This window comes from Protopterus annectens, chromosome 3.part1 (assembly GCF_019279795.1).
Source record: "Protopterus annectens isolate FY-2018-M chromosome 3.part1, PAN1.0, whole genome shotgun sequence".
In the NCBI taxonomy this organism is placed as follows: domain Eukaryota; kingdom Metazoa; phylum Chordata; order Ceratodontiformes; family Protopteridae; genus Protopterus; species Protopterus annectens.
In genome coordinates, this window is record NC_056732.1 from 1875933115 (window position 1) to 1875959592 (window position 26478).

The 26478-nt window shown below is 40.3% G+C and overlaps 1 protein-coding gene across 7 annotated transcripts in view; it reads left to right on the plus strand.

Annotated features, from left to right (window-relative positions):
* Positions 1-26478, plus strand: part of PITPNM2 (phosphatidylinositol transfer protein membrane associated 2) — a 3395372-nt gene that overhangs the window by 1551978 nt on the left and 1816916 nt on the right. For all 7 annotated transcript variants that reach the window (XM_044067911.1, XM_044067913.1, XM_044067916.1 and 4 more), the window contains one exon: positions 7542-7704. The gene's annotated coding sequence lies outside the window, so the exon portion shown is untranslated. The remainder of the gene's footprint in view (positions 1-7541; positions 7705-26478) is intronic.

Genomic DNA, 26478 nt, shown 5'->3' on the forward strand with positions numbered 1-26478 from the left:
ACACTTGCTATGTGGGTAAAACCTGACTTACCACAAAACCTGTCTTTAGAGAGTACTCTAAGCAAACCATGTCCAGCTAACTGTTGACCTAATAAAATGTAAGTGCTCTCCTCAGTTCAGTGACCCCATCTTAATGCTGCCACATTTGTGGATAATTTCTGTGCCCATCTTAAATCATGCATTGAGGCATCTGTTCCCATAAGGCAAAAATGTAATGCAGAAATAAACTGTTATGGTGGAAGCCTAGTATAAACAAACGATACAAAAGGAAGAAACTCATAGCCCACAAAAACAATTGTGCAAACTGAGAAAACTGAAGTAGACTGTCATCACCATCCTCAACCCCCACTAGTGGAAAAGCCTTCTCTAAAAATACATCTTCAAGTTGGGATAAACTTCCAGAAGAAACAAGAGAAGCCAATGAGCTTACTGTAACTAAAAAACTACCTGATAAACCAACATGCCTGTAGCGGTTTCAGAGATGTAGGCTGGGAGCGATTATGTGCTGCATCATCTAGCTTAATTATAATTTAGCTCTTATATTTATTGAAATGTTTCTTTGGGATTCAGCTATAAGCTAATTTACTATGTTAGTAATGAACTGTACCTGCCTGAAAATTCAAAACTGTTACTAATGATTATTCAGTACTGTGCTATATTTGCAATAATGTTATTGACAATGCCAAATAAAATTTCTAGGTAAATAGTTCTGCATTCTGTTGTATTTTTGGTTGCATTGTCTGGCCTCTCTGGCCCAGGTCATGAATGAAATGGTCTCTGAAGCACACCACCTCCCTGGTTAACAAATTTTAAATAAACAATTAATGTAGTTTCCCTCCTTGGATTCAAACCCTGTTTCTAAACGAATGGTTTATTATTGGAGGTACTCTTCAAGAACAAATACAAGTGTTTAGCTGGCCACCATGAACTGAGAGGAAATTGAACATGAAATATTTCAGCATAGTTCAGTAACATAACTTAGTGACACATCTCCTATTGACTGGCAGGTCTAGCTTTCAATTTACAGTCTATATTAGTTCAGATCTTGATAGTTTTTATTGACTGCTGTGTGCATTTATAAATTCAAGATAGATAGAATTTGATGCTGCCTTGAAACAGGTGCCTAAATCCAACATGTAATAATACTGTACCACAGCATTGCCAGGAATCCACCTGGGGCACCACTTTCTACCAACACTCACTGCTCCACAGATGTTACTTTGCAGACACATATGACACCATCTTCAAAAAGTGCCTACTGCCCCAAGCTGTTAGCCTGCACACAACTTTTACTCACACCCACTGCTGCACTGCTCTTAATAAGAATCAGTGCAGCTCCACCTGTTACTAACACCTGCTGTTCCCAAACTGTCAAACTGTACCAATCTGTCATGCCATCTTCGAACAGTGCCCATTGCTTTTACCCTATAACCCCTGCTGAACAGCTGCTACCCTGCACCCATCTTCTGCAATAACTCACGGGTACTGTTGTATAGCTGTTAGCCTGTGTTCACCTCTGATGCCAGCTGCTACTAACACTACGGTACTAAATTTGCATTCTTCTGCCTACCTACCTACGATAACAAATGTACCTTTAAAGCATTCATGGTTTCACATCTGAGTGTAGTGGAGTTCCATGATGGAAATATAGGTGATGCATTGCTGACTGGATCTAAACTAGAGACACATCGTATAATGACCGGAGAGGCATATTACTTACATTATCAGGTGACAATGAGCTGGTGTGCAGCTTATGTGGGGACTAGCTTTTGTCGCTGTCTTGCTTATGTGGGGACTAGCCTTGTCACTATCTTGCTTATGTGGGGACTAGCTTTGTCACCATCTTGCTTATGTGGGGACTAGCTTTTGTCGCTATCTTGCTTATGTGGGGACTAGCTTTGTCACTATCTTGCTTATGTGGGGACTAGCTTTGTCACCATCTTGCTTATGTGGGGACTAGCTTTTGTCGCTGTCTTGCTTATGTGGGGACTAGCTTTTGTCGCTGTCTTGCTTATGTGGGGACTAGCTTTTGTCGCTGTCTTGCTTATGTGGGGACTAGCCTTGTCACTATCTTGCTTATGTGGGGACTAGCTTTGTCACCATCTTGCTTATGTGGGGACTAGCTTTTGTCGCTATCTTGCTTATGTGGGGACTAGCTTTGTCACTATCTTGCTTATGTGGGGACTAGCTTTGTCACCATCTTGCTTATGTGGGGACTAGCTTTTGTCGCTGTCTTGCTTATGTGGGGACTAGCTTTTGTCGCTGTCTTGCTTATGTGGGGACTAGCTTTTGTCACTGTCTTGCTTATGTGGGGACTAGCTTTTGTCGCTATCTTGCTTATGTGGGGACTAGCTTTTGTCGCTGTCTTGCTTATGTGGGGATTAGCTTTTGTCGCTATCTTGCTTATGTGGGGACTAGCTTTTGTCGCTGTCTTGCTTATGTGGGGACTAGCTTTTGTCACTATCTTGCTTATGTGGGGACTAGCTTTTGTCGCTGTCTTGCTTATGTGGGGACTAGCTTTTGTCGCTGTCTTGCTTATGTGGGGACTAGCTTTTGTCGCTGTCTTGCTTATGTGGGGACTAGCTTTTGTCACTGTCTTGCTTATGTGGGGACTAGCTTTTGTCACTGTCTTGCTTATGTGGGGACTGGCTTTTGTTGCTATCTACAAGCCAGTCACTGCAGATCATGTACTAGGGAGGCTGGTGTTCTTATCCAAGTACTGACTTCAGAAATATAAATAACTGTTTCAGAAATACAAATAACTGTGAGGAAACACTGCTGCTCTAGTCACAGAAGTATTGTATGACGTCTTTTCAGCCAGACCTTCTCCATCCCTATTACGTAGTCTTAGTTATAGAAGAGTTTCACTTAATAATTGCTAGCTACATCATCTGAAAGTAGCTACCATCCCTGTAAATATTTTCAGCCTAGACATTTATAATGGAGAATAAATTACAACCCCCTTGTATGTTATTGGCCACCATTCAGTATAGCTAAGAAAGCTGGTGAAGGGTGGTACATAGTCTGGATGGCTGGATAATCAGTGGCTTGTTATGATTTTTCATTCATTTAAAAAATTAAATTGTAAAGAAAGTTGAAGAAAGGAAGTAAATGTATAAAGGAAATCAAATTTTGTGAAGTGTTACTTTCTTGAAAGGACAATTGCTGCTTCAGAGTCTAATAAGACTTGTTTTATAACTCTAAGATCTATACTTAGCTGCCAAATGACTTATAACAACATTTAATATACGGTACTTATATAGTTTAATTAATTGGACCATCTGAGAAAGAACAGTTAATTGTAAATCTTTCTTGCACATAATGCATACTGTTGTGTTGTGCAGCAACCATAGCAATGCATTTTCTTCTTTGTTAGAAATGATTCAGGGTTTGATCCCCTTAGCCTCCACTGTCTAACTGTGTGACTGTAAAGTCACTGAACCAGTGTTCCTGGGTCGTCTACCAAAGGTCCATGGAGATAAGTGCTCAGTTCCAGAAAACAAATAAACAAATAAATAAACTTCTCATTCAATCTGCAGTGATGGATAACACCTGTTGACTTCATTTTTTTAATAAATGTAATTGCCTTAGTATCACATACTATTTGGACTGTCCAGAAGTCAGCTCTGGCATTTGTAAAGCCTTGGTAACTTATAAATAAATTAAAATATACATTTTAATTTGGAGCATGGCAAAACCCCAAGTAACTTTTAGCTGAAATCATAAGTTTTAAGTAAAAGCATTGCAAACTGCAATATTTGCATGGTAACTTTTACATGCATTTTATGTTTTACTAGTAAAATTACTATTTTATAGTAACTTGTATACATCTGGTTTTAACTAATTTATTTTGTGCTTTTCACTTTGAACTCACTGAATTTACATGTAAATTAATACAGACCACAGATTCCCTCTTTTTAGCCTTTCTTGGCACTTAAATTCCATCCCAAGTTGTTCTGTCAGATGTAATGTTTTAGAGCACCTGCGGAAGTGCAGACTAAATATATTCATTTTGGTTGCAGTGATTTTCATGGTCACTTTTGTGAAATGGAAAGGAAACTAATTGTTTAGCCCCGTCATTTAAAATGCTCCCAGGCTTTTTTGCTGTGGTGTGTTTCTTGCAGTAGAATCAGGTTGTGAAGCTGGACTAACAATTACTATTTTAATTTCCTATGGTATACTACTGTTCACATCTGTCTGTCTGTCATTCTTAGTATAACTGACGATTTATCACGAATACTGAGTCCTTGACTTTAGCAGTATCATCCTGTCTGTAACATATGTACACATGCAAGAAGGAGCCTCTGTGAGAACCTGAAGCATAACATCCTGACAACAAACTGGAGAATTCAAATTCATCAAAAAACACACCTGTAAAAGATGCTGGAGTCATTATTAGTAAAGTGGCTCCCCTGCAATCCTATATGTGGGATGTCTCACCCTCTGTAGCCCCTTTATAGATACACTAACTCCATGGTTGTGTAACCAGGGACACAAGTGACATAGCCTGCAATATGAAAATAGCTGACACAACTCTGCTTTTTCACTAGATATAAATGTAAAAGTGTTCCCAGACTTGAAGTTTGGAGACTTGGGACCAGAAAGGTTGCATTCAGTTAGTTGCGGTTCAGTAATCGGCAGATGGTCCCATGCGATAAAGTGTGTTTGTAATTCTAACAATGATATGAAACAAGATGGACATAATATTGTATTGTGACAGAGTCTTTAGATACTAAACATAAGCCACATTCAATGACAAAGTTTATTATGCCCTCTGCATCCACATATCACTGTAAGCAGTGTTATAACATAAGTAAACAATAACGTTCGCCTAAGGATGCAGCAGTGGGCATTCCCAGTCCTGGGAGGCTGTTATTTCCTTAATCGCACCCACCCTGGATGGCCTTATTTTGCCGGGTTATCTGTTAAATATATATATATATATATATATATATATATATATATATATATATATATATATGGGTCTACCTGAGATGGTCGACAAGCCATTTGATAGACTTTCATTTGGTCGACAGGCAGATTTGCCCCCCTCCCCAATGTTGTGTGACCCTGGAGTTGATATATATAGTTAGGGAGGGTGTGGGGTGAAGCCCCCCACATAAAACTGCTTGTCGACCAAATGAACTGTTCACCAAATGAGTGTCGATCATATGGCCTGTCGACCATGTGATAGGGATCCATATATATATATATATATATATATATATATATATATATATATATATATATATACTTTTTTATATTTTGATCTAAAATAGTTCCTCTTCCTAATGCTTCAGACTTGCTTTAGCATATGTACTTCTTGCTGGAAGAAGTATTTTACATCCAAAATCAAGATTATATTGGTATTTAATGTCCAGACAGACAGACACACACACACACACACACACACACACACACACACACACACAAACACACATACACACACGCACATGCCCAGCAGTTACAGCCACTTTGCTAGCTGAATACACATCATATGTCTCACTGTGATCAAATGAATGAAAACAGAAATCATATGATGTAAGACATAACAACTCCAGAATGCTTGCTAGCTGTCCTAATTTTGCTGCATAGCTTTTCTGTCCAACCTACAATGTTTGATATTCTGGTAAGTCACTGAGGATTGCAGGCAGGCAGTAATGCCACACATTGCAGCTTCATATACTTATTGTTTAAACAGTGCCTGCTGATGGAATGCCTGTCACAGTGCAGGAAAGTTAAAGACGTATGCAGTGTCTGTGTCACTCGTTCACTCATTTTGTCTTTCTCTCTCCCTCTCTCTCATAAACACACAAGTAATTGCACTACTTTTTTATTTATTTTTTTTCTGTCTTGCTAAATGTGGTGAGAGAGAAGCACATCCTTCTACCTGATACAATTACTTTTATGAGATTATCACTATTATTATTATTATTATTATTATTATTATTATTATTATGAGCATATTATTTCCTTTCTTTTTATAATTGTGACTCTTTTATTTTATGCTTCCTAAACACCAATGCAGAGTTCAGCAGGCATCAACAATGGTGTCCATTTCTGGTTTTCAGTCTGTGCTTCTCAGTACCTTAATGTGCTGCCGTGAAGTGGCAAACTTGTTTTTTACCAGTCAGTATGTTTACATTAACACCCTGTTTGTAATTTTTGCTCTTTGTTATGGTGGTGATGTAGAGCTCATCCATTCTCAAAATAAGTTAAAACAGAATTTCTATAACATTATTAATAAATGTCAGTTGATCAGCACCTAGTACGGAGCACCCCCTAGAAAGACTTACCAATAGCCCAAAGGTAATTTACCTTCAAATGGACTTGTTTATCTTTTCCCATTTATCTTTGTCATAATTTCCTTAGTGCATACTGGCCCATTCATTTCCCTGTAGCATCCTAAGACATGTGGAGAGAGAGAGAGAGAAAAACAGAGGATACTCTGGGAAGAAGGCCACCATCTAGCATGAGATAGGAGATATCTGAATGCATCTAATATCCCCATTAGCCAGAAAGCATAATATAGTGCCCACTATGCTGGGTCAGTGTGAACTCATCCTTCTATACAACCAGGATTCCTTGTTAGAGAACTTGTAAACTCTTTGGTGGGCTCATGTCACGCTAAGCTTCATCTACAGAAACCACAGTAGTAGCCTTCCTAAAAGGTAGAGCTGTTGTTACAGAACTTTGTAAACACATACCACATCTCCCAAGGGCGCATGCACTCTTCAGCTGGTATCATGCGCTGCCTTGCATATTTCTGTAGTTGGCTTCTACACCAATAATAGTTAAAACCAGATCATCTTGGGCATAGACAGAATTAAAACTGTACACTACATAGCTGGTACCTTATTTACATATATTTGCTGTCAAGATGGCCGAGTAGTCTAAGGCGTCAGAATCAATGTGTACAATTCCTACTAGAAGTATGGGTATGCTGCTATCTGAATGGAGGCATGGGTTCAAATTCCACTTTGACAGCAACTTTAGGATGGGAAGTTGGTATAATTGTTAAAGTGTTTACCTTGCGGACACAAGGTGTAGGGTTTGATTCTCACATGGGATAACTGGCTAGACTTAAAATGGCCCACAAGGGCAGTTAGCCTAGTACTAATCTATGAGACTCTGAGCTTCTTTATTTAGTTTTTTTTAACTTTAGTAATGGACTGCTCTATAAGAATCTGTTTCAGCTACTACCCATTGAAGGCAAAATACTACTGAGAATAACAACCATATATAACAAGAAATGCACCTGTAAGAAAATGCAACAACATGATACAGTAATAACTACGTTAGTTACAGTGTGATACAAAACGTGCTGTGAACAAAATGATATAATGTAGCCAATGTATATCACCGGTTATTCTGCAGCAGTAAGTAGAGGCATTTAAGCTTTATTACAACTAGTGTCATATTATAACACAATGTATATTCTGTAAACATATAATTTCACATAGCAGAGAAATATTGTGTGTCATCTTCAAATATGTTTTCTAGTTACTGCATGTTAAGTCATTCTTTTTGTCTTTTTTCAGTTCAGCTTCTTTAAAAGAATCAGGAGTAACAGCTCAAGCCAAATCCAAAACCGTGTTCTTCATTCAGTCATAATACCATCATCAAACGGATATTGAGTGAATATTACTGCAAAGAAATCTTAAGTGGACTTCAAAGTTGTTTATACAACTTAAAACTAAATGGGTAAATATCTGTTTTGCATGAATGCTGTATTTTTCAAGGGTCTTTTGATGTCTCATTTTCTTAGGTAAAATGTATTCAGGTGAGTCTTGACCAAAGTAACACACTTTGGAATTATTTCTTTTTAAAACATATAATTAATATTTGAACATATGATCAATGCTTCATATGTTTCATTGTTCCAGTTTTTATTTAAGTTATTTTAGTATCCAACTATAAGCTAATTCAGTTAGTCTTTCCTTGACCTGGATTACATTTGTTTGTGTGCATTTTGTAAATAAATTTGGTCTGATTATTACAATACACATGTAACTTTGTTTGATGGACACAGTAGGATTACTGCAGTAATTTATTAAAATATTTTAATTAATCCTTCGTTGAAATACTGGCAAATTCCCAGACCCCACTTTATCACGATCATGGATGCAAAGAAGCAGAAATGCTGAAAGACAAGCCTGTAGAGTGTTCGCCTTTACAGACTGCAACCACATATATATGTGTATATTATACATTTTGTATGTTTTATATATATATATATATATATATATATATATATATATATATATATATATTATAATGAATGAGCTTTGTGTAACACTGTAATATTTATTTTATTTTTTATTTTTTTCTTAGTTAAACAGAGTCTGTTTATAAACTGCTTATCTTCTATGAAGGAACCTGTAGGCGAATTTGTATGTGTTTATATTCATTGCAATTTTACTAATAATATGTAATTTGCTGATTTTCTTGTTGCATTATATGATGCAGAATATTGGGACTTTAGGACCAAATGTGACTTTACAAAGTGATAGCCAAAGTGTTTTACCACAGGGTACACATGAAAGCTCTTTCTAGGAATAGCACTTTGCATGTAATAAAATAATAAGTGACTGCATAAGCACAGGAAGGTAGCTAGTAGCATAATGGTTAAGAGGTTTACCTAGCTGACAGGAAGTACAGAGTTTGATCCTCACTAAAGGAAATTGGCTAAGCTTAAAATAGGTTCATAGGTTCATAGGTAGGTACTAGGCTATTGGCCCTAGGGCCTATATAAGCCTAGCCAAAGGTACCCTGGCTTTCGCCACCCAAGAAAATTATTTTCCTGTGCCACTGTCGAGCAGAGCCACAGAAGTGATCCCTGGGGTGAATTTCCTATGTCCCATTCAATCATCAAGATTTTTCTTGAACAGTGCTAATGAGGAGCTTTGTTTGATATAGATAGGTAGTTTGTTCAAGAGTATGGGAAGTCTCTGGGACAGGAATCTAGCCCTCCACCATGTTCTGTTTATTGCGGTGACGAGGTTTAGGTCCCTAGAGTGTGTAGCTCATAGGGATTGAGATTTCTTTAAGTGGAGCATGTCTAAAAGCTCTGGGTTTGACATAGCTTTGTGTGCTAGGCAGAGATCGCCTCTGAGTAGGCGATATGCAATGGAGTAAAGCTGCAGTTTTTTGAGACGGTCTGCATAGGGCATCTCTTTGAGGCCAGTAATCCTCTTTGTGAGGTATTTCTGTGGCCTTTCCAGTTGTTGTAGATGTCTTGTGAGGTACATACCAAAAGGGGCATTGTACTCTATAATGGGTCTAATGAGTGACGAGTAGAGGGGAACAATGACCTCTTTTTTCCTGGATGAGAAACCTTTTGTGATGAGGTGTGCCACATAGAAGGATTTCCTGACTACTGTGGCAATGTGATTATCAAAGGAGCGACTACTGTCCACCTGGGTCCCAAGGTCTCTTATCACACTTTCAGTGTTAAGTAGACTACCACCTATGTGGTAGTTCATGAGTACTGAGTTTTTACCAAAAGGAATGACAATGCACTTTTTGGCATTGAGCTTGAGGCCATGGCTTTGACACCAAGCATCTGTCTCAGCAAGGCCCTTTTGTAGGATGTCCACATCTTTTGGAATTTTGATTATGGCTCCTAGTTTGCAGTCATCTGTGAACTTTGTTAGCCAAAGACATTCTGTGGTGGTCTGTACTTCAGAAAAGTAGATACCAAACAGGAGAGGACCCAGGACTGAACCCTGTGGTACTCCACTTGTCACTGGTCTGAAGCTGGATTTGGAGTCTGCTACTTTCACAGTGTGGATTCTGTCAGTGAGCCAGTTGGAAACCCATCTTGTGACATAGGGATTTATACCTAGTTTAGTGAGTTAATTCCAGAGTGGGGATGGTGTCAAAAGCCTTGGCGAGATCTAGATAGGCTGTGTGAACCACCTTACACTCATCTATGGCTTTGGTGACTGCTTCAAAGAAGTCTATCTGGTTTAGGAGACATGATCTGCCTTTTACAAACCCGAACTGGGAGGGGTCCTGAGTTTGGGGATTACCAATGTCATTGTTTATAAGTTCCATGATGATACGCTCCATAGCTTTGCAGACCAGGCTCGTTAGGCTAATGGGGCGGTAGTTTCCGGGGTCTGTGGTGGCTCCCCCTTTGTGGTGTGGGATAACTGTCACTGTGCGCCATTCAGTGGGCACATAGCCTGAGGTGAGGCTATGATTGAACATGGTACTTAGGTGGGGTGCCAGTTCGTTCTGTAGTCCATGTAGAACACAGCCTGGGATGTCGTCAGGTCCCATGGATGCTGTGTTCTTGGCTTTGGATAGTGTGTTTTTTACCTGTGCAGCCGTGATTACAGGAACTTTGCATTCTTCTGGTATAGAGATGGGCCCTTTAGGGGATGACAGAGGGGTAAAGTTAGCACTGAACCTATCTGCCAGGATGTTGGCAATATCCATTGATTCTGTATATTTAGTGCCATTGTGCTGTAACTCAGAGCAGATCTGAGTGTTGCCATTGAGATTCTTGACATAGCTATAGAATGCTTTGTGGTTGTCTTTAGAGTCAGTGGTGATTTTGTTTTCATAACTAGCTTTGGAGGATTTTATGAGGGATCTCAGCTTCTTACTGAAGCTGACCAGGGAGTTTCTCCAATCATGAGATTTTACTCTTTTTTGCAACAGTTTCTTTCTTCTGTTGTAGAGTTTGTTTATGGCAGGGGACCACCAGATTGGCTTCCTTTTTTTGGAGGATAACATCTTGGTTCTGTTAGGGATTGCACGATCCATGCACTCATGTAAGTGCTTATAAAGTGCATTTGTGTAGGATTCAGCAGTCATACCTCTATTGTCCGTCAGCATGGGTGTCGTGAAGTTTGCCACTTCTGTCTTAAGAAGCGTGACAGCATTTACCTATGAACCTAGTAGTCTAGAAAGAGAACTGCAAAAGTTACTAATATTTTAACTAGCTGTATCTATCCAGTTTAAGTAATATATTCAGTTATCATCTTATGCTACTGTTCAAACTACATCAGAGTTCTTTCTAGGAGCACCCTTCTTCAGAGAGGAACATTGTGTGCTAGTAAGAGTTCATCCTTTCGATTGAAAAAGACCAAAATTAACATCACTAATTGCTGATGCTATCCCTTCAAAGAGCTATTGTGTGTCCAGCTTGAACTCCATTACATGGTCATCATATCATTAGCTGTGGAATTTTCAGTGGAAGATTTGCTGGGTCATTGTAAGGCTTTGTTGGGTATATGACTGATCGCACTACTTCTGACCTGGGTGAATGACTGAGCAAGGGGTTGACGTCTGCAAAAATGATTTCTGTGTAAGCCTCTATAATACATTATATTTAAAAGTAAAATTTCATAGCGACAATTGCCTTTCTAGCTATATGACTAGTGTGGAAGAATGTGCACTGAATGTAGCATTACTGGACATATACACATCTTTGTGAAAATGCATCTGTGGGTGGACCACTGCAATGTAAAGGCAACTGCTTAGAGAAACATTTAAAATAGCAGCTCTGCCTCTATGCATTATTTGAGTGATAGCAGAAATGTTGTGCCATTGAATCAAATACACAATAGCTATAATTTAAGACACTAAAGTAAAACAAGTCTGTACTGCCTTTTATAATTTCATAGGTTCACAGCTAGGTATTAGGCTAGCTACCCTTGTGGGCCATTTTAAGTCTAGTCAGTTTTTGTTTTTGTGATGGAAAAAAATAACCTATTTGCATATAGATTGGCCAGATATGTCCCATGGTATATAATTATATATTACCCTTAATGACAGTAACTGGGATTATACCACAGATAATGTGAGGGGGGGCCATGCATGGGATAAAGCATTTAGCTGCATTATTCTTTAATCCTGGCAATTCATAGACTTGATTCCAAATATGGGCACTAGCTGTAGTAATATGAATGAATTTATAACTCCTTTGGTGTTCTCATTGTGTTATTCTGTACACTTTATGAATAATTTAGACTGCATCCAGGTTTAAACTCATTTTCATTAAAAAACATGATATACCAGCCAATTTAAAAGCATGTCAAAGTCTTAAAATACCTTGACCATGAAAGTTGTGATCTAACACTGTGTGCATTATGTTACACAACTCACTCTGAGGGTCAGGCTTGCTAATTATTTGCCATCACTGGTTAGATGCATCCCTGCCACAAAGCCAATGATAATGGCTCAACAGATAGCATGCTGACGACCGTAGTTATGATGACCATAGTGCTGATGACCATAGTGATGGCTGATGACCATAGTGCTGATGACAATAATGCTGATGACTGTAGTCCTGATGACCATAGTGCTGATGATCATAGTGCTGGCTGATGATTATAGTGCTGATGACCATAGTGCTGTGAGTTTTGTGACTGGCTCTAGAATTTATGTCAGCACTAACACCGAGGGGCAGCACATGGGGAGATGCTGCACTCCTAAGGTGCCGTCCTTCAGGTGAAATGCTGTCTGTTTCAGCTGGTAGTAGTACATGTGGAAGGTACAGGTGCCATGCCATGTGCTGGTAAACTGAAGGGGAATTTACCTGGTGTCGCTGCCAAACTATTGTTTGTTTATATAAATTATACTTTGATTTTTTCTTGAAAAAGTGGAATTAACTCATTCAATGCAAAGTAAATAAAAACAAGTGATTTATTTTTGTCAACAGTTTTACCCCTTGCAGTGACATTTGTAATAATCTTTTTAAGTTCTTTGTTGTTGAGATGCAGCTATTCAGTTGCTACTTGTCACTGCTCTCTCATTCCTTTTTTTAAGATTAACCCAAGAATTCTCTAAATTGTGATATTTTCCACCTTTTTGCCAGAATTATGCAAATCATTTTAATTTGTCTGTTTCTCACTTGTTAAGTAATATTAAACAAAGTTCACTGCTGTTTGAATCATCTCACAATATTCACAAGCATAGTGTATGTAAAGGCTGCCAGCTTAGCTAGACAGAATTTTGTAAATAATTCTATGTCATTGTAAACATTAATATGACCCACAGGCTTGCTTTACAAATGTAAGAAAACTGTGCTATGTGCTGATCTTCAAGATTGTAACTACAGTGCACCCTGCTGGAAGAAAGCTGATAAGCAAAGGATTTTAAGACTGTGTTTGATCTCAAGCTCAGAGACAGGATGTCTGGGCTAGGACATTTTTCTGTTGTTCTAAGACAGAGATAATTACTAGGTGTTCCATGTAAAGTGTCTTTTATTGCTGTGGCTTCTTAGCAGGTGCAGATTATAAACAGAAATGTTACAGTTTTAAGTTCTGTGAGCCTGGGTAACTTAAGTAGAACTATCAGGAATGATGTGATCTGAAATGACTCAGCAGTGATGTGTATTATCAATTTAAGGACCGAAACAAGACGAGCATTTTGTGTTTTGTTCTGAAGCTGACAACAACTCACCAGCACTTTGCCTTTGCTCTGTAAGTAGAACTTAGAACAGTGATTTCTCTTATAGACAGAAATATAGCCAGATTAGTCTAGCTGTTTTCCATATTTATGTGAGACTATCCTACAATGTTAATTTAAAGTATGCCCTGTGATTTCTGAACTCTCTAATGTCATTGTGTTGAATGAATAAGTATTGTTTTGTGTTTTTATTATTTATTATTAAATATTGTAGCCCTTTCAATTGTGGCTATTTTGTGTCAAGATAATTTAAGCTCTAGAGTGCTTGCATTTATTTGTTGATACTGGATAGGCCACTTCTAAATAGCCTTCAAGTCTCAGTCACACTTACTATTTGGATAACAGTAAGATTGCACAGTAGAATTGGACACCCTTTAGTAAGGGCCTTTAGAGTAGCTAATAAGAGTGGTTGGTGGCAGGTGGTACTACCGTATAGTCTGGGCAGAAGGGGGCCTAGCTGGACAACCTCTGCCAGCCTTCCCCAGGAGTGTCTGTGTGTTTGTATATAATTCCTATCTTAAAGTGTGTGTGTGTGTGTGTGTGTGTGTGTGTGTGTGTGTGTGTGTGTGTGTGTGTGTGTGTGTGTGTGTATCAGCTACTTGGGTAGGGACATAAAGCACTGGTGCTGGAGGATTTGGCTTTACTACTCAGCTGAGATCTGAACCCTATAGCTGTACCAATGGGCAGTCTTATTAGGGGTCTGGAGAGAAAGGGAGAAACCAGCCCCAGACTGACTGTGATCTCTGTGTGCTCTTAAGGGAAATTGTACTTTACTGTGTGTGTATTTGTTATACTTCCCAATGTGGATGCCCCTCACTGGTGTTAGTGGTGAGGATTGAGGATCCTTGATTACTAGGCCAGTGCACGTGCATCACATATTAATTGTTTGGCAGTGGTGAATATCCATATCTAGTATTAATTGTTTGATAGTGGTGAGATATCCACATCAAATATTAATTGACTTGTAGTGGTGTGGATAGTGAATTCCTGTAGCTTGTTTATAGTGATCACTGAAGGTGTTTTTGTACTCTAAATCAGCCACACAGTGAACATTCAGAGTTCAGATCACAATTGTTTTTTTTTTCTTTTGTTAGCTTAGTTTGTCAGGGAGAGCAGGCAAGCATGTCAGCAGAGGAATGTGGCAAGCTGACAAGGAGCCAGTTGGCTGAGATGTGCCAGGCTAAAAGAGTGGTGCATGGAAACCCGACTAAGGCAGACATGATTGCAGCTTTGGTCACAGCTGCATCTAGGAATAGCAACCAGGAAGATGATCAGACTGGCCGTGTAGATGTACAACACTCAGAGAATGGACAACTCAACCTTTCTGCAGTGGACATAAAAATCCATCTGGAGCTAAAGAGACTTGAGTTGGAGGCCAGACATTTGGAAATAGAGGCAGCAGAGACACTGAGGCATCTAGAGACTGAGGAAAATGAGAAACTGCGTTGTCTGCAGGCTGTGTAGAATGAGAAACTGCTATGCCTAGAAGCTGATGAGAAGAACTGGCAGAGACAACATGAAAAGGAGATGCTGTCTCTAAGCCAGCATCATGGAGGTAATGGGGAGGGGAGTAACCGGACCCCAGAAGCACAAAACGTCAGTAGATTTCTTCCACAGTTTACAGAGGGGGATAATTTTGATAGTTTCATTCATATGTTTGACAGGGTATGTAAACAGTATGATATTGACCAAAGGCTCCGGGTATGGTTCATGACCCCCTTACTCCATGGTAAAGCTGTAATTGTACTTTCCGAACTGTCTGACAATGTTTTCTTAAATTATAATGTTGTAAAGAATTGTTTGCTACAATTTTTTAAGCTAACACCTGAAACTTTTAGAAAAAGTTTTGTGAGCAGAGATGCAAGGCCGATGAAAGTGTGTGTGAATATGTTGCTGAATTAAGCACTTATTTTCATAGGTGGGTGAGTGGATGTCAGGTCACCACTTTTGAAGGGCTGGCAGACCTGTTGGTGAGGGAACAAGCCCTTAGCACTTTGCCTGAGGACATTAGAATCTGGTTAGCTGATAGACAATGCTCTACTGTAGATGTGCTGGGGAAGAAGGGAGATCTATACCGAGCAACCAGGGCATCCCTGCACAGGAAAGGGACACTCAGTGCTGCTCATGGGTCTAAGGGAACCCATGGTGAGCAGCTCACTGCCCCAACAGAATCTGACAGTAGCAGGGGAAGCCACTAGTCCAGGTACATGTCCAGGTCCTAGGGTTAAATGTTTTGAATGCAACCAGTGGGGTCATGTAGCACATAGATATCCACAGAGGCAAGGTAAGTAACAAAAGGTGAGGGAGCCAGCAAGTGGGAATGACAAAATGCCAACAGTAGGTTGTCTTGAGACAACAAGGGTACCAAACTACCACAAGAGGGAATATCCTATCGTAGTGAATGTTAAAGAGGCCATTGCTAAGAGAGACACAGCCTCTGACCTAACCATTGTGAAGCCTGCAATGGTTACAGAGGAGCACTACTTGCTTGGACAGTCTACTCCAGTCAGAGCTTTAGGAGGAACCCCATTCCAAATGCCTTTGGCTATGGTTTACCTTGACTGGGAGGATGGAAAAGGAAGCCATTAAGTAGGTGTGTTTGAAGATATCCCTGCAGATGTCCTGATGGGGAATGATTTTGATAATACAGTACCCTGTGTGCATGCAGTTGCACGCAGTCAGGCTTGGAGACAAGCATGTGGGTCTGGTAGCCTGGGGGAGACCCAAACAGACTGCACACTTGCAGCCAGGATTGGTGAGGTGGCTACTTTAAGGAGAGGGCTATCCTTTAGCAGTGTGACTGAAGGGGAGCCACAGCTGCTTGTGAGTACTGATATTCCCTTGGACAGAGTGACTGCAAGGGCAGAGGTGAGTAGTAGTACCCAGGATGACAGTGAGGCACCACTCTCAGAGGATACCAGACTTCCTGTGGAAGGGGGAGCTGGGAAGGGTTACAAAGAGAGAGAGTTGAGACAGGGTCAGCTCTCAGAGACCCTACATTACAAGGCCTGAGGAGAGTAGCTAGTGAGGCACCTGATTCTCAAGAGAAGGGGGAATCTGTATACTGGGACAAAGGGGCAGTGTATAGAGAGTGGACTCTTGAGGGAGGGCTAGAGGATGAGGTAATACAGCAGTTGGTAGTGCCCAGAGCCGACCATCTGGCACTTCTAGCCATAGCTCATGATATTCCCTTTGCAGGTCATATGGGCATAAAATGTACAAAGACACCTTCTGTTGGCATGGGATTTCAAGAGAAGTAACAGGATAATGCAGGACTTGTGAGCAGTGCCAAAAGGTAGGCAAGGCAGGAGACAAGGTCAAAGCTCCTTTGATGCCTTTGCCTGTGATTGAGGAGCCATTTCAGAGGGTAGCTATGGATCTGGTGGGGCCTCTGAGTACTGCAAGTTCCAAAGGGAAAAGGTATATCCTAGTGGTAGTAGATTATGCTACAGGATACCCTGAGGCAGTGGCTTTGTCCTCCATTGAGGCAGAAAAGGTGGCAAATTCTTTGTTAGAGATATTCAGCAGGGTAGGTTTCCCAAAAGAAATAATGACTGACAGAGGGGCCAATTTCATGTCAGACCTGCTGGCTTGTCTGTGGAAGTACTGTGGGGTGAAGCACCTAAAGACTACCATCCCCGACTAATGGTCTCATTGAGAGGTTAAACTCTACACTCAAGTCCATGCTATGGGCATTTGCAGATCAGTTTAAGAGTAAGTGGGACAAATATTTGCCCCATCTGTTGTTTGCTTACAGAGAGGTTCTCCAGGAATTCACAGGTTTTTCACCCTTTGAGTTGTTGTATGGGCATAGGGTAAGGGGGCCTCTAGATTTAATTTGTGATGAGTGGGAAGGTGAGTGTGAATCTCACAAGGAGTCTATTGTGGCATATGTCCTAAACCTCAGGACAAGGCTTGCAAGTTTATGGGCTTGGCCCCTGGAGAACTTGGAAGAAACCCAACAGCAGTAAAAGGTCTGGTATGACAGGAATGCTTGAGCCAGGGCAGCAGGTAATGGTTCTCATTCCTGTCAGACAGAACAAGCTGCAGGCAGCTTGGGAGGGACCCTACAAGGTGGTAAGGAAGATCCGTGATGTTAACTACATGGTGGAACTGCTAGGCAGGAGGCAGGGGCAACAATTGTACCATGTTAACATGATGAAACCTTACCATAATCAGGAAGGCTGGTGCTGAGTATTTGCAGTGGATTGCAGGAAGAGTATGAGGGAGATCTAGTGACTGATCTCCTCAGTGAGGCTCGGACTGACACCTCAGTGGAAGGGGTAGCAATGTCCCAGCAGCTATCTTATACCCAGATTTGAGAAATCCAAGCAGTGTTACAGGAGTTTAGGGACATGTTCACTGGGAAACCAGGATGCACCCACCCGGTCCAGCACCAGGAGGATACAGGACCCCAAAGGCCTATTAGGCAGGCCCTTTTATAGAGTTCCTGAGAGAGTCAAACAGACTATGAGGGAGGAGATACAGGAAATGTTAGAACCGGGGTTAATTCAGGAGTCCAACAGTCCCTGGGCGTCTCCAGTGGTGCTGGTGTCAAAGAAGGATGGCAGCACCAGGTTTTGTGTGGACTACAGGAAATTAAATAGTCACACAGAGTCAGATGCCTGACCCATGGCTAAGACAGATGAAGCTCTAGAGCAGCTGGGTGGGGCTAAGTATCTTACAACTATTGATCTTACCAGAGGTTACTGGCAGGTGCCCTTGACTCCCAGTGCCAGAGAGAGGTCAACCTTTGTGACTCGTTTTGGCTGGTATGAGTATGAGTTATGCCCTTTGGGATGAAAAATGCCCCAGCGACTTCCCAGAGGCTGATAGATCATATCCCAAAAGGAGCAGGAGATTTTGCCCCTGCTTGCCTAGATGATATTGCCATCTACAGTCATTCCTGGAAAGAGCACCTTCAGCATGTCAGGAAGGTGCTGGGCAGACTACAGAGGGCAGAGTTGACCATTAAGCCCAGCAAAGGTCAAGTAGGTATGGCAGAGGTCTCCTACCTGGGACATAGAGTGGGGAGTGGTAAGATCAGGCCAGAACCTGCCAAAGTGGAAGCCATTCAGGCATGGCCTGCACCTGTTACCAAAAAGCAGGTGAGGGCATTTTTATGGACAGCAGGGTACTACAGAAAGTTCGTCACCAGTTATAGTACCATAGCTGCTCCCCTCACAGACCTGACAAGGAAAAACAGGCCAAATAAGGTTGTGTGGACCATAGCATGTGAACAGGCATTACATAAGCTTAAAGAAGCTTTGGGACGACCCCCTGTGTTAGCCAGTCCAGATTACAGCAAATAATTTATTGTGCGGGTGGGTGATTCAAACCATGGGGTGGGGGCTGTACTTAGCCAGATTTCTTCAGAGGGAAAAGAGCACCCAGTGGTTTATCTCAGTTGTAGACTCCAACCCAGGGAGGAATGCTATGCAGCTGTAGAAAAGGAATGTATAGCCATAGTGTGGGCACTGCAGAAAATTTTGTCTTATCTGTATGGAAGAAAAGTCACTGTAGTTACAGACCACAATCCCATAACATGGTAACACAGAGCCAGCCAGCAAAATGCCAAGTTGGTAAGATGGTGCCTAGGGTTACAAACATATGATATGTCAGTGCATCACAGCAGTGGGATTAGCAATGCCAAAGCAGAGGGTAAGGTATACTAGATAGACTCAACCCTCTCAAGCAATGTTTCTCAAGGGTCACTTGAAAAACTAGCTTGAGTTCTCCGGGGGGGGGGGGGGATTGTGAAGGCCGCCAGCCTAGGTAGATAGAATTTTGTAAATAATTCTATGTCCTTGTAAATATTAATATGACCCACAGGCTTGTTTTACAAATGTAAGAAAACTGTGCTATGTGCTGATCTTCAAGATTGTAACCACAGTGCACCCTGCTGGAAGAAAGCTGATAAGCAAAGGATTTTAAGACTGTGTTTGATCTCAAGCTCAGAGACAGGATGTCTGGGCTAGGACATTTTTCTGTTGTTCTAAGACAGAGATAATTACTAGGTTTTCCATGTAAAGTGTCTTTTATTGCTGTGGCTTCCTTTCAGGTGCAGAGTACAAAACGAAATGTTACAGTTTTAAGTTCTGTGAGCCTGGGTAACTTAAGTAGAACTATCAGGAATTATGTGATCTGAAATGACTCAGCAGTAATGTGTATTATCAATTTAAGGACCGAAACAAGAAGAGCATTTTGTATTTTGTTCTGAAGCTGACAACAACTCACCAGCATTTTGCCTTTGCTCTGTAAGTAGAATTTAGAACAGTGATTTCTCTTATAGACAGAAATATAGCCAGATTAGTCTAGCTGTTTTCCATATTTATGTGAAACTATCCTACAATGTTAATTTAGGGTGGGAGGCTGGCATAATGGTTAAGGTGGTTGCCTTATAGACACAAGGTGCAGGGTTTGATTCTCACATGGGGTAATTGGCTAGGCTTAAAATGGTCCGTAACGGCATTTAGCCTAGTACTAATCTATGAACCTATGAACCTAAGTATTTCCTGTGATTTCTAAACTCTCTAACGTCATTGTGTTGAATGAATAAGTATTGTTTTGTGTTTTCATTATTTATTATTAAATATTGTAACCCTTTCAACTGTGGCTGTTTTGTGTCAAGATAATTTAAGCTCTAGAGTACTTGCATGTATTTGTTGATACTATATAGGCCACTCCTAAATAGCCTTCAAGTCTCAGTCACATTTACTATTTGGATAACAGTAACATTGCACAGTAGAATTTGGACAGCCTTTGGTAAGGGCCTTTAGAGTAGCTAATAAGAGTAGTTGGTGGCAGGTGGTACTATGGTATAGTCTGGGCAAAAGGGGGGCTAGCTGGAGAACCTGTGCCAGCTTTCTCAGGAGTGTCTGTGTGTTTGTATATATATCATGTCTTAAAGTGTGTGTGTGTGTGTGTGTGTGTGTGTGTGTGTGTGTGTGTGTGTGTGTGTGTGTGTGTGTGTGTGTGTGTGAGCTACTTGGGTAGGGACATAAAGCACTAGTGCTGGAGGTTTTGGCTTGACTACTCAGCTGAGTTCTGAACCCCATAGCTGTGCCAATGGGGAGTCTTATTGGGGGTCTGGAGAGAAAGGGAGAAACCAGCCCCAGACTGACTGTGATCTCTGTGTGCTCTTAAGGGAAATTGTACTTTACTGTGTGTGTATTTGTTATCCTCCCAATGTGGATGACCTCACTGGTGCTAGTGGTGAGGATTGAGGCTCCTTGATTACTGGGCCAGTGCACGTGCATCACAGTGTGTACGAACATAAAACAGCAGTGCACTGTACATTTATTATGTGGTCATGTCTGTCTAATTTATAAGCATGGATAATGCTAGTAATATGTTCAAATTACACCCTTATGAATCACTTGCTGGAACACATAGGACACTCTTACACACTATAGTTTGTACATAGTGTGTATAGACATAAAACAGCAGTGTGTAGTATGTAGTGTGTACATAGTGTGTATAGACATAAAACAGCAGTGTGTAGTGTGCACATAGTGTGTAAAGACATAAAACAGCAGTGTTTAGTGTGTACATCATGTGTAAAGACATAAAACAGTAGTGTGTAGTGTGTACATAGTGTGTATAGACATAAAACAGCAGTATGTAGTGTGTACATAGTGTGTATAGACATAACACAGCAGTATGTAGTGTGTACATAGTGTGTATAGACATCAAACAGCAATACATGGTCATGACTGCCTACGTTGTAAACATGGACACTGCTAATAATGCGATCAAATGATGCCCTCATGAATTGCATGCTGGAACACATAGGACACACTTCTGTACTATACATTCCGGCAGCAGGATGGAGAAGTCACAGTCTCTAGAGTCTCCTGTGTGAATGACACACTGTCAGTGCCAGGCTTGCGCTTTGTATGCAACACTTTTAGGGCTCCTTGAAAGGGAAGAACAGTGTATAGGAAGTATTCAATACAGCATGAAGGTGGTTTGTTTTTCATAGATTCATAGGTTCATAGATTAGTACTAAGCTAACTGCCCTTGCAAGCCATTTTAAGCCTAGCCAATTATCCCTTGTGAGACTCAAACCCTGCATCTTGTGTTTGTAAGGATAAACACCTTAACCATTAGGCCACCCGCCCAACATTTGTATGTTTTACTGTAAAAAGTGGAGAAGATGTTGTTCAGACTTAGAGGGGCTGCAAAACTGTAGACAAAAGTTCCAATGAAATAGCTGTTCTTGCTCATTGAGGTCCTACACCTGGTTTGGGTTAGAAAAGTGGCCAACAAGATTCACCAGTCATTTGTACCTGTCAGCCACGTTCCAGGCAAAATCAGTAAAGATGGACAGGTTACAAAATGTACCTATTCTTCATGGGAGAACAGTTTTCAACCTGGCAAGGAGCAATTTATTGATGTTTAATGCTACATTGGTATAACTGAAAAGTAGCCTTCATTTATACAGTTTATAAATGAAGGGATCTGGTAGTTTAGCTGTTGTTATTGGATGCAGCCACATGAGGGTAGTTTTAAATTAACACAGAGATGTAGAAAGGCTGGTGCTCAGACATGACATTTGTCTGTGTGCATTGTGACAGAATCCATGTGACTGGATACAGTATTCATTTTTTATGCACAGCCGTGACACGGTACATTAATTTTCGCACCCACTCTGCACTTTCCTCTGTAATTCATGATTGTGTGAGTCACACAGCATACTCAGGATTGTCACCTGTATGCCTACAGCATACCTGGACCCATCCATAGATGCAGTACTCTGTGACAATAAACTGGGATTGTAGGAAATTGTGCAGAGGTCTGGCATGTGGATAAGACCATGCACCAGCCATATGCAATTGCAAGCCAACTTTTTAAATCCAGTTGATCATTTCTTTCCCAGAATTAAGACAAGGGCTTAAATTCGAATGAATTAACAGTCAGGATTTCCAGGTAGTGTTTTTCTTGCTCATTGGTGTAAGTAGCGTGCCTAGACGGAAACACTGAGCTCATCATACCAGTCCCCAAAACTGCATGCCAGAAGCACTTGTAATAAAACAGTCTCATGCTGTAATAGGTTTTGCAGGTCTTTTCAAGGCTTTGCTTGCAATTATCTATGGACTGCTACAAAAACTCACTGCTGATGTACATTTGTCAAGAGATAGGCCACGCTGGTTTAATTACATAAATGCAGAGTGAAGTGTTCCTAGATCCTATAAATGAGTTCTTGATTTTAGTAAATAGGAACTGTAATCTTTAAGGGCCTCAGAAAAAATGACATTTATCTAGCTACCATTTTGAGATAAAGTTACTGGATATGTTTGTGCCCATGAATATTTAAGGACGTGGTCAGATTACTGCTTCTTTCGATCTTATGCACATTAGTGGTTTACCATAGTCCACTGTAGACTTTTATCAAAAAAAGCAAAGGCAAAACATAGCTAACCTATAAAACATTAGCTTAAACACACATTTAATTTAAATTTAAATAAATGTCAAGATTGAAGCCTTTGGGACAAAGTGTCCTATAATTCAAAATCAATTTACTTTCCAACTCATTTAATTTTCTCCTAAAATCCCGTCTCTGTACAACACTGGCTGAGCTAAAACACTAAACAAAGAAAGATTTATCAGAATCTAAGTGCACAGAGTTGAAATGTTCACCCTCCAGGACTTGTTTTTGGTTATTATTCCATATGTCACCCAAATTTTCCAATATTCTAACTTTAACTGCTCTTTTGGTCTGCCCTATCTACCACCTCACATCATTATACCCACAATATAAATCACCCCACATGAATTGCAATTAAATTTGCCCCTAGATATGAATGTTTGTCCATTGATGAAAGAACCAGAAATGTTCCTGATCTTGCTACATACCTTACAATGACAACAAGCAAATGATCCAACCATCCCCAAAGATGTGTTGTATAATGGCACATTCAATAATTCTTTTAAACTTAAATATCTCCCTTATGAGAAAGTAACATAATTTGGGAATAATTGTCACACAGTGTCATCCATACAAACAACGAGCCAAAAATCCAACACCAACTTTTTCAGTGTATTGGAGAAGGGGGAATATTTTGTTAGAAAATATAACACTTTCTCATCCTTCATTTGTCCTTCACTATTCCTTCCTTCCATGATCTCATCCTTCATTTGTCCCTCACTATTCCTTCCTTCCATGATCTCATCCTTCATTTGTGCTTCACTAGTCCTTCCTTCCATGATCTCATCCTTCATTTGTCCTTCACTATTCCTTCCTTCCATGATCTCATCCTTCATTTGTCCTTCACTAGTCCTTCCTTCCATGATCTCATCCTTCATTTGTCCTTCACTATTCCTTCCTTCCATGATCTCATCCTTCATTTGTCCTTCACTAGTCCTTCCTTCCATGATCTCATCCTTCATTTGTCCTTCACTATTCCTTCCTTCCATGATCTCATCCTTCATTTGTCCTTCACTATTCCTTCCTTCCATGATCTCATCCTTCATTTGTCCTTCACTAGTCCTTCCTTCCATGATCTCATCCTTCATTTGTCCTTCACTAGTCCTTCCTTCCATGATCTCATCCTTCATTTGTCCTTCACTATTCCTTCCTTCCATGATCTCATCCTTCATTTGTCCTTCACTAGTCCTTCCTTCCATGATCTCATCCTTCATTTGTCCTTCACTATTCCTTCCTTCCATGATCTCATCCTTCATTTGTCCTTCACTAGTCCTTCCTTCCATGATCTCATCCTTCATTTGTCCTTCACTAGTCCTTCCTTCCATGATCTCATCCTTCATTTGTCCTTCACTATTCCTTCCTTCCATGATCTCATCCTTCATTTGTCCTTCACTATTCCTTCCTTCCATGATCTCATCCTTCATTTGTCCTTCACTATTCCTTCCTTCCATGATCTCATCCTTCATTTGTCCTTCACTAGTCCTTCCTTCCATGATCTCATCCTTCATTTGTCCTTCACTATTCCTTCCTTCCATGATCTCATCCTTCATTTGTCCTTCACTATTCCTTCCTTCCATGATCTCATCCTTCATTTGTCCCTCACTATTCCTTCCTTCCATGATCTCATCCTTCATTTGTCCTTCACTATTCCTTCCTTCCATGATCTCATCCTTCATTTGTCCTTCACTAGTCCTTCCTTCCATGATCTCATCCTTCATTTGTCCTTCACTAGTCCTTCCTTCCATGATCTCATCCTTCATTTGTCCTTCACTATTCCTTCCTTCCATGATCTCATCCTTCATTTGTCCTTCACTAGTCCTTCCTTCCATGATCTCATCCTTCATTTGTCCTTCACTATTCCTTCCTTCCATGATCTCATCCTTCATTTGTCCTTCACTAGTCCTTCCTTCCATGATCTCATCCTTCATTTGTCCTTCACTATTCCTTCCTTCCATGATCTCATCCTTCATTTGTCCTTCACTATTCCTTCCTTCCATGATCTCATCCTTCCTTTGTCCCTCACTATTCCTTCCTTCCATGATCTCATCCTTCATTTGTCCTTCACTATTCCTTCCTTCCATGATCTCATCCTTCATTTGTCCTTCACTAGTCCTTCCTTCCATGATCTCATCCTTCATTTGTCCTTCACTAGTCCTTCCTTCCATGATCTCATCCTTCATTTGTCCTTCACTATTCCTTCCTTCCATGATCTCATCCTTCATTTGTCCTTCACTAGTCCTTCCTTCCATGATCTCATCCTTCATTTGTCCTTCACTATTCCTTCCTTCCATGATCTCATCCTTCATTTGTCCTTCACTAGTCCTTCCTTCCATGATCTCATCCTTCATTTGTCCTTCACTATTCCTTCCTTCCATGATCTCATCCTTCATTTGTCCTTCACTATTCCTTCCTTCCATGATCTCATCCTTCATTTGTCCCTCACTATTCCTTCCTTCCATGATCTCATCCTTCATTTGTCCTTCACTATTCCTTCCTTCCATGATCTCATCCTTCATTTGTCCTTCACTAGTCCTTCCTTCCATGATTACATTTTTAACCGCTCTTTTGGTAAGACCACCTTTACCCTCCACAACTTTATCTAAAGCAACATTCAGTATTTTTTATCATAACCTCTTTCTGTCAAACTTTTCCTGGTTTCCAACAAATACTGATTCTTAAATTTATTTTCAGAAGTTTTTCGAAAAATGCTTTTAAACTCACCATATGGGAGTGATTCCAAAAAGTGGGGGGATGCATACTGTCAGCAGGAAAAAAATTGTTAACTGTAGTTGGTTTCCTAAACGGTCTATATTGTATGTTGTTCAAAATGTCCACATAAACTCAATGTCCAAAAACTGAATGGAAATATTTCCCACAACAGTAGAAAACTTTAAACCATGGTAATCATTCTTCAAATCAACAAGAAAAGAATCACAATCTGGTGGGTGTTCCTTAAAAATAAACAACAAATCATTAATATAGCATTTACACATAAGCACATGTTCCCAAAAAAAACAGTTTTGTAAATAAACCTCCTTTCAAAATATCCCATATATAATGGCATAAGTAGGGGTGTAAGGAGCACTCATCGCCATACTCTTCCTTTGAAGAAAAACTTCATTACTGAATTTGAAATAATGATGTGTTAGGCAAAACTCCAACAGCCTAACAATTAAACCAGTATGAGGGCCCTCACCCATGGGATCCCAAATGGCCTCAAGACCCCATCTCAGCTGTATGTTGGTATACAAGGCACTAATATCAACTGGTACCCAATAAAAATCCTCTTCCCATCTTACTTTGCTCATTTCATCACACAACTGTTGGGTATTTTTAACATGTGCTGGGATATTAACCAACAAAACCTTTAAGTAACAAATCTAATAATATACCAACATTTTGCAAATATGACCCTAACCCAGAAACAATTGGCCTTCCTGGGGGGGGGGGTCAACAAAATTTTTATGCAACTTAGGGGTAGCATGAAAAAGAGGATCACGAGGTCTAGAAACACAAAGCTATTTTATACCATCGTTTGTTAAGAAACCTAACCGTTCACCTCTCTATAACAATTCCATGAGTTTTCCATTAAACATATCATCTGGATCCATAAATAACTTCAT